Source organism: Chiloscyllium plagiosum, unplaced genomic scaffold (genome assembly GCF_037043375.1).
Source record: "Chiloscyllium plagiosum isolate Xiang-an unplaced genomic scaffold, Cpla_swu_hap1 HiC_scaffold_50, whole genome shotgun sequence".
Classification (NCBI taxonomy): Eukaryota; Metazoa; Chordata; class Chondrichthyes; order Orectolobiformes; family Hemiscylliidae; genus Chiloscyllium; species Chiloscyllium plagiosum.
The window spans coordinates 47993067-48005419 of record NW_028270188.1 but is presented as its reverse complement, the minus strand read 5'-3'; the positions used below and the strand labels follow the sequence as shown (position 1 = coordinate 48005419).

The 12353-nt window shown below is 51.9% G+C and overlaps 1 long non-coding RNA gene across 3 annotated transcripts in view; it reads left to right on the top strand.

Moving 5' to 3' along the window:
• LOC148135295 (uncharacterized) overlaps positions 1–11634 on the top strand; it is a 50872-nt gene extending 39238 nt beyond the window's left edge. For all 3 annotated transcript variants that reach the window (XR_015755402.1, XR_015755401.1, XR_015755399.1), the window contains exons 2-3: positions 3519–3628; positions 11155–11634. This is a non-coding gene — a long non-coding RNA (uncharacterized LOC148135295). The remainder of the gene's footprint in view (positions 1–3518; positions 3629–11154) is intronic.
• The last annotated feature ends 719 nt before the right edge of the window (positions 11635–12353 follow it).

The following is a 12353-nucleotide window of genomic DNA, read 5'->3' as shown; positions in this document are numbered from 1 at the left end:
GGGGGGTGAGGGAGCCTCAGAGAGAGGGGGGTGAGGGAGCCTCAGAGAGAGGGGGGGTGAGGGAGCCTCAGAGAGAGGGGGGGTGAGGGAGCCTCAGAGAGAGGGGATGAGGGAGCCTCAGAGAGAGAGGGGGTGAGGGAGCCTCGGAGAGGGAGTGAGGGAGCCTCAGAGAGAGGGGGGTGAGGGAGCCTCAGAGAGAGGGGGGTGAGGGAGCCTCAGAGAGCGGGGGGGTGAGGGAGCCTCAGAGAGAGGGGGGGTGAGGGAGCCTCAGAGAGAGGGGATGAGGGAGCCTCAGAGAGAGAGGGAGTGAGGGAGTCTCAGAGAGGGGGGGTTGAGGGAGCCTCAGAGAGAGGGGGTGAGGGAGTCTCAGAGAGAGGGAGTGAGGGAGCCTCGGAGAGAGGGGGGTGAGGGAGCCTCAGAGAGAGGGGGGTGAGGGAGCCTCAGAGAGAGGGGGGTGAGGGAGCCTCAGAGAGAGGGGGGGTGAGGGAGCCTCAGAGAGAGGGGGGGTGAGGGAGCCTCAGAGAGAGGGGATGAGGGAGCCTCAGAGAGAGAGGGGGTGAGGGAGCCTCGGAGAGGGAGTGAGGGAGCCTCAGAGAGAGGGGGGTGAGGGAGCCTCAGAGAGAGGGGGGTGAGGGAGCCTCAGAGAGAGAGGGAGTGAGGGAGTCTCAGAGAGGGGGGGTGAGGGAGTCTCAGAGAGAGGGAGTGAGGGAGCCTCAGAGAGAGGGGGTGAGGGAGCCTCAGAGAGAGGGAGTGAGGGAGCCTCAGAGAGGGGGGGTGAGGGAGCCTCAGAGAGAGGGGGGGTGAGGGAGTCTCAGAGAGAGGGGGTGAGGGAGCCTCAGAGAGAGGGGGTGAGGGAGCCTCAGAGAGAGGGGGTGAGGGAGCCTCAGAGAGAGGGGGTGAGGGAGTCTCGGAGAGAGGGGGTGAGGGAGCCTCGGAGAGGGGGGGTGAGGGAGCCTCGGAGAGGGGGGTGAGGGAGCCTCGGAGAGGGGGGGGTGAGGGAGCCTCAGGGAGAGGGAGTGAGGGAGCCTCAGAGAGAGGGAGTGAGGGAGTCTCAGAGAGGGGGGGGTGAGGGAGTCTCAGAGAGAGGGGGTGAGGGAGCCTCAGAGAGAGGGGGTGAGGGAGTCTCAGAGAGAGGGGGTGAGGGAGTCTCAGAGAGAGGGGGTGAGGGAGCCTCGGAGAGGGTGGTGAGGGAGCCTCGGAGAGAGGGGGTGAGAGAGTCTCAGAGAGAGGGGGTTGAGGGAGCCTCAGAGAGAGGGGGTGAGGGAGTCTCAGAGAGAGGGAGTGAGGGAGCCTCGGAGAGAAGGAGTGAGGGAGCCTCAGAGAGAGGGGGGTGAGGGAGCCTCAGAGAGTGGGGGTGAGGGAGCCTCAGAGAGAGAGGGGGTGAGGGAGCCTCAGAGAGAGGGGGGGTGAGGGAGCCTCAGAGAGAGGGGGGTGAGGGAGCCTCAGAGAGAGGGGGGGTGAGGGAGCCTCAGAGAGAGGGGGGGTGAGGGAGCCTCAGAGAGAGGGAGTGAGGGAGCCTCAGAGAGAGGGAGTGAGGGAGTCTCAGAGAGAGGGGGGGTGAGGGAGTCTCAGAGAGAGGGGGTGAGGGAGCCTCAGAGAGAGGGGGTGAGGGAGTCTCAGAGAGAGGGGGTGAGGGAGTCTCAGAGAGAGGGGGTGAGGGAGCCTCGGAGAGAGGGGGTGAGGGAGCCTCGGAGAGAGGGGGTGAGGGAGCCTCAGAAAGTGGGGGTGAGGGAGCCTCAGAGAGAGGGGGGGTGAGGGAGCCTCAGAGAGAGGGGGGTGAGGGAGCCTCAGAGAGAGGGGGGGTGAGGGAGCCTCAGAGAGAGGGGGGGTGAGGGAGCCTCAGAGAGAGGGAGTGAGGGAGCCTCAGAGAGAGGGAGTGAGGGAGTCTCAGAGAGAGGGGGGGTGAGGGAGTCTCAGAGAGAGGGGGTGAGGGAGCCTCAGAGAGAGGGGGTGAGGGAGTCTCAGAGAGAGGGGGTGAGGGAGCCTCGGAGAGAGGGGGTGAGGGAGCCTCGGAGAGAGGGGGTGAGGGAGCCTCGGAGAGGGGGGGTGAGGGAGCCTCGGAGAGAGAGGGGGTGAGGGAGCCTCAGAGAGAGGGAGTGAGGGAGTCTCAGAGAGAGGGGGTTGAGGGAGCGTCAGAGAGAGGGGGTGAGGGCGTCTCAGAGAGAGGGAGTGAGGGAGCCTCGGAGAGAAGGAGTGAGGGAGCCTCAGAGAGAGGGGGGTGAGGGAGCCTCAGAGAGAGGGGGGTGAGGGAGCCTCAGAGAGAGGGGGCGTGAGGGAGCCTCAGAGAGAGGGGGGGTGAGGGAGCCTCAGAGAGAGGGGATGAGGGAGCCTCAGAGAGAGGGGGTGAGGGAGTCTCAGAGAGAGGGAGTGAGGGAGTCTCAGAGAGAGGGGGTGAGGGAGCCTCGGAGAGAGGGGGTGAGGGAGCCTCGGAGAGAGGGGGTGAGGGAGCCTCGGAGAGGGGGGGTGAGGGAGCCTCGGAGAGGGGGGGTGAGGGAGCCTCAGAGAGAGGGAGTGAGGGAGTCTCAGAGAGAGGGGGTTGAGGGAGCCTCAGAGAGAGGGGGTGAGGGAGTCTCAGAGAGAGGGAGTGAGGGAGCCTCGGAGAGAAGGAGTGAGGGAGCCTCAGAGAGAGGGGGGTGAGGGAGCCTCAGAGAGAGGGGGGTGAGGGAGCCTCAGAGAGAGGGGGGGTGAGGGAGCCTCAGAGAGAGAGGGGGTGAGGGAGCCTCGGAGAGGGAGTGAGGGAGCCTCAGAGAGAGGGGGGTGAGGGAGCCTCAGAGAGAGGGGGGTGAGGGAGCCTCAGAGAGAGGGGGGGTGAGGGAGCCTCAGAGAGAGGGGGGGTGAGGGAGCCTCAGAGAGAGGGGATGAGGGAGCTTCGGAGAGAGGGAGTGAGGGAGCCTCGGAGAGAAGGAGTGAGGGAGCCTCGGAGAGAAGGAGTGAGGGAGCCTCGGAGAGAAGGAGTGAGGGAGCCTCAGAGAGAGGGGGGTGAGGGAGCCTCAGAGAGAGGGGGGTGCGGGAGCCTCAGAGAGAGGGGGGGGTGAGGGAGCCTCAGTGAGAGGGGATGAGGGAGCCTCAGAGAGAGGGGGGTGAGGGAGCCTCAGAGAGAGGGGGGTGAGGGAGCCTCAGAGAGAGGGGTGAGGGAGCCTCAGAGAGAGGGGGTGAGGGAGTCTCGGAGAGAGGGGGTGAGGGAGCCTCGGAGAGAGGGGGTGAGGGAGCCTCGGAGAGAGGGGGTGAGGGAGCCTCGGAGAGAGGGAGTGAGGGAGCCTCGGAGAGAAGGAGTGAGGGAGCCTCGGAGAGAGGGGGTGAGGGAGCCTCGGAGAGAGGGAGTGAGGGAGCCTCAGAGAGAGGGGGTGAGGGAGCCTCGGAGAGAGGGAGTGAGGGAGCCTCAGTGACTGAGGGTGCTGCTCCTTCCCTCAGTTGCCTTTGCCCTGCCCCCGTTTCCCTCTCGGCCTCTCTCTGTCGTTGCTGGAACATGACCCTGTCATTAACTCTCTCCTTACTGTTTGATGTTGTCCTGTCCCCAGAGCTGACTCAGGCTGTTCAGGAACTAGCGACAGAGATGCAGAGGTTTAACCAGAATATGGAGAAGATCACCGAGTACCAGGCCTCACTGCTCCGAGTCAATAAGCTCATGGTGAGAAGCTGATTGCTGCTGTGTCCCAGTCACTGGGCTGCAGCGCAACACACATCCCTGTCACGCTGAATGTCCCCCCGTCAGAGTCCAGCGTTCCGAGGTCTCACTCCCTTTCTGTCAGCGTGTCTGTAAAAATGGGACTTTGTGATAGTAACAGTCAACCTTAGAGCGTTATGTCCAGGCGATTGTTAAATTCCGTTCTGCCTGTGTGCTGTGGAGCAGGATTGGTCACCAGGAGGGGGGTCAGAATCTCGGGGTGACTAATCTAGAGGTGATACCATCAGCTCCTCCAAAATGCTGAGATAAGATTGGATTAACCTCTGGTTACATGTTTGTCAGGATGAAAGATTTCTTGGTGCTGGGCCCAATTCCTTTTGAACAGTGTTGATATTTTGGAAAGGCGAATCTTAGCAGGACGTATACACTTAATGGTAAGGTCCTGGGGAGTGTTGCTGAACAAAGAGACCTTGGAGTGCAAGTTCATAGCTCCTTGAAAGTGGAGTCGTGAGTAGGTAGTGAATTTGCTGCACATCTCTATGAATCTATATCTTCCATGCAGAGGGAGAAGGCAATCCTGATTGTTTGTTACATCCGAGAGGATGTGACCTTATGTCCAAAGACATTATAAACAGCCTAGTCCAAAGGAACCCATTATCCATCTCCTGTCAGCTGCTTGAGTCTGTTCCTCCGTTCCATCAGATTATAGTTGGTCTCTGTGATGATGACCAGCACCACCACATGGACAATGAGCTCTCCAAAGGAATCCATCATTAGATTGCCCTAACTCCAGAATGAACATCCAGCGCTGAAACAGACCCTTCAGCCCAACCAGTCCATGCTGACCATAATCCCAAACTAACCTAGTCCCACCCTGCCAGCTCCTGGCCCATATCCCTCCCAAACCTTTCCTATTCACGTACTTACCCAAATGTCTTTTAAATGTTGTAGCCGTACCCACCCCCACCCCTTCCTCGGGAAGTTTATTCCACATGCGAACCACCCTCTGTGTAAAACCTCTGCCTTTTTAAAATCTCTCTTCTCTCAGCTTAAAACTGTGCCCCTAGTCTTGAAATCCCCCATCCGAGGGAAAAGGCAGCCTCCATTAACCCTATCTATACCCCTCGTAATTTTATAAATTTCTATAAGGACACCTCTCAACCTCCTACCCTCCAGGGAAAGTAATCCCAGCCTATCCAGCTGGGAAAGTGTACTGACTGAAGATGTGTTCTCTGTTAGATCGATAACATCTGCCTGTACCCTGTCAGGGGAAAACATTTAACAAGCAACAGCAGTTTGAATCTAAACTTTAGCAAGGTCTTAACAAGGTCTGTCATGTTGCAAGTTTGCTCGCTGAGCTGGAAGGTTTGTTTTCAGAGGTTTCGTCACCACGCTAGGTAACATCATCAGTGAGCCTCTGGTGAAGCGCTGGGGTTCTGTCCCACTTTCTATTTGTGTGCCTTGGTCTGTTAAGGTGGGGGATATAATTTCCAGTTCTTTTTCACAGAGGTTGGTAAAGGGGGTCCAAATCGGTGTGTTTATTGATGGATTTCCGGCCCTCTAGGAATTCTCTGTTTAGCCTGTTCTAGGATGGATGTGTTGTCCCAGTCGAAGTGGTGTCCTTCTTTGTCTGTGTGTAAGGATACTAATAATAGCTGGTCATGTCTTTTGGTGGCTAGTTGGTGTTTGTGTATCCTGGTGACTAGTCTCCTGCCTCTCTGACCAATGTAGTGTTTGTTGCAAGCCTTGCATGGTAGTTTTTTAAATGACATTTGTTTTGCTGTTTGCTGGTACAGGGTCCTTTAGGTTCATCAGTAGCTGTTTCAGTGTGTTGGTAGGTTTGTGCGCTACCATGATGCCCCATTTGCCAACCTCTGTGAAAAAGAACCAGAAATGGTTTCACCCTCACCTTCACAGACTGAGACACACAAATAGAAAGTGGGACAGAACACCAGTGCTTCACCAGAGACTCACTGATGATGTTACCGAGTGTGGTGACGAAACATCTGAAAACAAACTTTCCAGCTCAGTGAGCTAACTTACAACCTGAACCTCAACTCGAGTTACAAATCTTCTCAAAAATCGCAAAGGTCTCTCATGGCAGGCCTGCACAGGAGGTGAAGTCGCATGGGATCACTGTGAGCTGCTAGGCTGGTTTAGAGGACAGAGAGTAGTGGGAGAAGGGTGTTTTTCTGAGTGGAAATCTGTGACCAGTAGTGTTAAGTGCTGGGACCCATGCTGTTTGAGATATATATATAAACAATTTGGAGGTGAATGTCTGATTAGGTAGTTTGTGGGCGACACAAAGGTTGGGGGAGCTGTGCAAAGTGAGGAAGATTGCCAGAGGATACAGCAGGATAAGGGATAGGCTGGAGACTTGGGCAGAGAAATGGCAGGTGCAGTTCAATCTGGATAAATGTGAGGTGATGCATTTTGGGAGGTTGAGTGCAGGAGGGAAGTATAAATAGCAGAACCTTTAGGAGCAGTTTTCACAAAGGAGAATGACATGGATGGTGAAATGGGTCTTTTGAAAGATATTAAGCTGGACAAGTCCCTACGACCTGATGGGATCTGTTCCAGAATGCTGAGGGAGCCAGGTGAGGAAACTGCTGCGGCCTTGAACAAAATCTTTGTCTCTTTAGTCACTGAGAGTTTAAGGGTTACTGCGGATTATATCTGCCATAAATGCTGTTGGATGCGAATCTTATCCGATCGAGTGGATCGGTTGGAGAGACAGATAGAAGCGATGAGGAATTTGCAACAGTAACAGTATGTGATGGATGGCAGTTATAGGAAGGGGGGAAAGTCTCAGATACAGTCACATAGATGGGTTAACTCCAGGAAGGGTAAGAGAGGTAGGCAGCTAGTGCAGGAATCTTTTGTGGATATACCCATTTCAAACAGGTATGCTGTTTTGGAAAATGTAGGGGGTGATGGATTCTCAGGGGAACGTAGCACGAACAGCCAAGTTTCTGGTATTGAGACTGGCTCTAATGCAACGAGGGGTACGTCGGGTTCCAAGAGATCGATTGTGTTAGGGGATTCTCTAGTTTGAGGTACAGACAGACATTTCTGTGACCAGTAGAGAAAAAGCAGAACGGTGTGTTGTTTCCCTGGTGCCAGGATCAAGGATGTCTCAGAGAAGGTGCAGAGGAGGAGAGGGGGCCAGCAAGAGGTCATTGTCCACATTGGAACCAACGACATTGGAAGGGAAAAAGTTGAGATTCTGAAGGGAGATTACAGAGAGTTAGGCAGCAATTTAAAAAGGAGGTCCTCGAAAGTAGTAATATCTGGATTACTCCCAGTGCTACGAGCTAGTGAGGGCAGGAATAGGAGGATAGAACAGATGAATGCATGGCTGAGGAGCTGGTGTATGGGAGAAGGATTCACATTTTTGGATCATTGGAATCTCTTTTGGGGTAGAAGTGACCTGTACAAGAAGGACGGATTGTACCTAACTTGGAAGGGGACTAATATACTGGCAGAGAGATTTGCTAGAACTGCTTGGGAGGATTTAAACTAGAACTGAAAAATGTGTTGCTGGAAAAGCGCAGCAGGTCAGGCAGCATCAAAGGAGAAGGAGAATCGACATTTCGGGCATAAGCCCTTCTTCAGGAATGAGGAAGGAACTAGTAAGGTGGGGGTGGGACTCAGGGAGATAGTGAGGAAAGAGATCGATCTGAGACGGGTACAGCTGAGAACAGAAGTGAGTCAAACAGGCAGGGACAAGGTAGGACTAATAAATCAAACTGCATTTATTTCAATGCAAGGGGCCTAACAGGGAAGGCAGATGAACTCAGGACATGGTTAGGAACATGGGACTGGGATATCATAGCAATTACAGAAACATGGCTCAGGGATGGGCAGGACTGGCAGCTTAATGTTCCAGGATACAAATGCTACAGGAAGGAGAGAAAGGGAGGCAAGAGAGGAGGGGGAGTGGCATTTTTGATAAGGGATAGCATTACAGCTGTGCTGAGGGAGGATATTCCCGGAAATACATCCAGGGAAGTTATTTGGGTGGAACTGAGAAATAAGAAAGGGATGATCACCTTATTGGGATTGTATTATAGACTCCCCCAATAGTCAGAGGGAAATTGAGAAACAAACTTGTAAGGAGATCTCAGCTATCTGTAAGAATAATAGGGTAGTTATGGTAGGGGATTTTAACTTTCCAAACATCGACTGGGACTGCCGTATTGTTAAAGGTTTAGATAGAGAGGAATTTGTTAAGTGCATATAAGACAATTTTCTGATTCAGTATGTGGATGTACCTACTAGAGGTGTAAAACTTGACCTACTCTTGGGAAATAAGGCAGGGCAGGTGACTGAGGTGTCAGTGGGGGAGCACTTTGGGGCCAGCGACCATAATTCTATTCGTTTTAAAATAGTGATGGAAAAGGATAAACCAGATCTAAAAGTTGAAGTTTGAAATTGGAGAAAGGCCAATTTTGACGGTATTAGGCAAGAACTTTTGAAAGCTGATTGGAGGCAGATGTTTGCAGGTAAAGGGACGGCTGGAAAATGGGAAGCCTTCAGAAATGAGATAACGAGAATCCAGAGAAAGTATATTTCTGTCAGGGTGAAAGGGAAGGCTGGTAGGTATAGGGAATGCTGGATGACTAAAGAAATTGAGGGTTAAGAAAAAGAAGGAAGCATATGTCAGGTATAGACAGGATAGATCGAGTGAATCCTTAAAAGAGTATAAAGGCAGTAGGAGTATACTTAAGAGGGAAATCAGGAGGGCAAAAAGGGGACATGAGATAGCTTTGGCAAATAGAATTAAGGAGAATCCAAAGGATTTTTACTAATACATTAAGGACAAAAGGGTAACTAGGTTGAGAATAGTGCCCCTCAAAGATCAGCAAGGCAGCCTTTGTGTGGAGCCACAGAAAATGGGGGTGATACTAAATGAATATTTTGCATCAGTATTTACTGTGGAAAAGGATATGGAAGATATAGACTGTAGGGAAATAGATGGTGACATCTTGCAAAATGTCCAGATTACAGAGGTGGAAGTGCTGGATGTCTTGAAATGGTTAAGGTGGACAAATCCCCAGGACCTGATCAGGTGTACCCGAGAACTCTGTGGGAAGCTCGAGAAGTGATTGCAGGGCCTCTTGCTGAGATATTTGTATCATCGATAGTCACAGGTGAGGTGCCGGAAGACTGGAGGTTGGCTAACGTGGTGCCACTGTTTAAGAAGGGCGGTAACGACAAGCCAGGAACTATAGACCGGTGAGCCTGACCTCGGTGGTGGGCAAGTTGTTGGAGGGAATCCTGAGGGACAGGACGTACATGTATTTGGAAAGGCAAGGACTGATTCGGGATAGTCAACATGGCTTTGTGCGTTGGAAATCATGTCTCACAAACTTGATTGAGTTTTTTGAAGAAGTAACAAAGAAGATTGATGTGGGCAGAGCAGTAGATGTGATCTATATGGACTTCAGTAAGGCATTCGACAAGGTTCCCCATGGGAGACTGGTTAGCAAGGTTAGATCTCATGGAATTCAGGGAGAACTAGCCATTTGGGTACAGAACTGGCTCAAAGGTAGAAGACAGAGGGTGGTGGTGGAGGGTTGTTTTTCAGACTGGAGGCCTGTGACCAGTGGAGTGCCACAAGGATCGGTGCTGGATCCTCTACTTTTTGTCATTTACATAAATGATTTGGATGCGAGCATAAGAGCTACAGTTAGTAAGTTTGCAGATGACACCAAAATTGGAGGTGTAGTGGACAGCGAAGAGGGTTACCTCAGATTACAACAGGATCTGGACCAGATGGGCCAATGGGCTGAGAAGTGGCAGATGGAGTTTAATTCAGATAAATATGAGGTGCTGCATTTTGGGAAAGCAAATCTTAGCAGGACTTTATACACTTAATGGTAAGGTCATAGGGAGTGTTGCTGAACAAAGAGACCTTGGAGTGCAGGTTCATAGCTCCTTGAAAGTGGAGTTGCAGGTAGATAGGATAGTGAAGAAGGCGTTTGGTATGCTTTCCTTTATTGGTCAGAGTATTGAGTACAGGAGTTGGGAGGCTGTTGCGGCTGTACAGGTCATTGGTTAGGCCACTGTTAGAGTATTGCGTGCAATTCTGGTCTCCTTCCTATCGGAAAGATGTTATGAAACTTGAAAGGGTTCAGAAAAGATTTACAAGGATGTTGCCAGGGTTGGAGGATCTGACCTACAGGGAGAGGCTGAACAGGCTGGGGCTGTTTTCCCTGGAACGTCGAAGGCTGAGGGGTGACCTTATAGAGGTTTACAAAATTATGAGGGGCATGGATAGTGTAAATAGGCAAAGTATTTTCCCTGGGGTCGGGGAGTCCAGAACTAGAGGGCATAGGTTTCGGGTGAGAGGGGAAAGATATAAAAGAGACCTAAGGGGCAACTTTTTCACACAGAGGGTGGTACATGTATGGAATGAGCTGCCAGAAGATGTGGTGGAAGCTTGTACAATTGCAACATTTAAGAGGCATTTGGATGGGTATATGAATAGGAAGGGTTCGGAGGGATATGGGCCGGGTGCTGGCAGGTGGGACTAGATGGTGTTGGGATATCTGGTCGGCATGGACGGGTTGGGCCGAAGAGTCTGTTTCCATGCTGTACATCTCCACGACTCTCTAGGTCCCAGAGGACTGGAGAATAGCCAATGTTGTTCCTTTAAGAACAGCAACAGGGATAATCTGGGAAAGTACAGGCCAGTGAGCCTTATGTCGGGGACATTATTGGAAAAGATTCTTAGAGACAGGATTTACTCACATTTGAAAAAACATATAGAGTGTATGTGCATGAGTGCAACTGTGCGTATGTGTGTGCCTGTGTGTGCCTTGTATTTGTGCACGTGAGAGTGTGTGTGTGTGTGTGTAATTGTGTGCATGTCTGCCAATGTGTGAATGCACGCATGTCCATGTCTCCCTGTGTGTATCTCTGTGTTGGTAAGCATGCCTCTCTACGTGTCTGTGTCTGTGTCTGTCTGTGTGCGTGTGTGAGAGAGAGAGAGCGACCCGCCTGGGGACTTACAGCCTTGCTTACGGCTTGTACATCACCAGCTCATCAATATACGAGACATGAATGGGGGAAAAACCCAGCACCCGTGTTGGGACAGCAAAGAGCCACATTTGGTCATAATCGAGATAATATAGAAACACAGAAACCAGGAGGAGGCCATTCAGCCCTCTGAGCCTGCTTCCCCCTTTCAATATGATCACGGTTGATTATCCAACTCAGGCCCTGGTTCCCACTTGCTCCCCCAAAGTATTTGAATGCTCTAGCCCTTAAAAACCATATCTAACTCCTCCTTGAAAATGTTCAATGTTTTGCCTCAACAGTTTGCTGAGGCAGAGAATTCTACAGGTATTGGTCATGTGAGAAATCTCAGCATCTGGGTGGCTCTCACTTCATTCACTGCAACCGTGACCAAGCCTTTCTGCTTGTCTCCCGGGTGCAGTTTGCGTTTCTCTGTGAGATTTGTACTTGGTTATAATCATGGGTTCACCTTCCAGAGAATCACCAGTATATTGTTTTTCCTGCAGTGTTTCTGGATGGAGAATACCCAGGAGTTAATAAAGTATCGCAGTCAGATGAGTCAGCCTCCGGAGTCCACGTTGAGGGTGCTCAGGAAATGACATCAGCTGCTCTGTTCCTTCGAAATGCCCAGCGACACCACCCTCTCCTGGCTGTGGCTCCGGGTTTAGGCCTACTCTGCTTGAGGATGAGAGCTGTGTAAATTCTCACTCTGCTTGTCTCCCCAGCCTTTGTGAAGGGGGCGTTGTAGACTTGTGGCTGAGAGTGGGAGCTGGCCCCTGAGTCTCGGGTCATGCTGTTATGTGCCTCTGCTCCTTTCCTGGTCTGGTATATGCCACCCTCTCTTCCCCGAGAGGGCACAGCAGTGTGAGATTTAAAGCAAAACTGCAACTACAGGCCTTCCAAATACATTTCTCCTTTTGTACTTACTAACATGTCAGTATGTTTCAAAAGGGTATTATGTAAATAAACTACACCTTGGTATCAAACTCTCAGAATCCTCATTTAGTCATAAATCTCTGATTTCCTTATGGTGATTTATCTCTCTCTGCAGTATCCCTGACACCATTTCATCCTCCTCTGTCACTTCTCTTTTCGAACAAGTTGTGTTTTTCGTTTCTGATTTACAGCATCCACAGTTCCTTCAGGTTTTTACTCTGTTCCACGAATCTGTACTTGTATTGTCGTAGAATGTGGCTGCAGCATCTCTGCAGACTGGTTGGTCCAAAGTTGTGGTGTTGATTTTTTTGCTTGATTCATTTGTGGGATGTGGACATTGCCAGACCAGCATTTATTGCCCGTCCCTAGGTGCCCCATGAGAAGGTGGGGGTGAGCTGCCTCCTTGAACATCTACAGTCCATGTGCTGTAGGTGGACGCACAGTGTCCCTGAGGGAGGGAATTCCAGGATTTTGACCCAGCGACTGTGAAGGAACAGAGAAATACTTCCAAGTCAGGATGGGGAGTGTCTTGCAGGGGAACCTGCTGGAGGTGGTGTTACCATATTCTGGATCAGTGGTGCTGGAAGAGCACACCAGTTCAGGCAGCATCCGAGGAGCTTCGAAATCGACGTTTCGGGCAAAAGCCCTTCATCAGGAATAAAGGCAGAGAGCCTGAAGCGTGGAGAGATAAGCTAGAGGAGGGTGGGGGTGGGGAGAGAGTAGCATAGAGTACAATGAGTGAGTGGGGGAGGAGATGAAGGTGATAGGT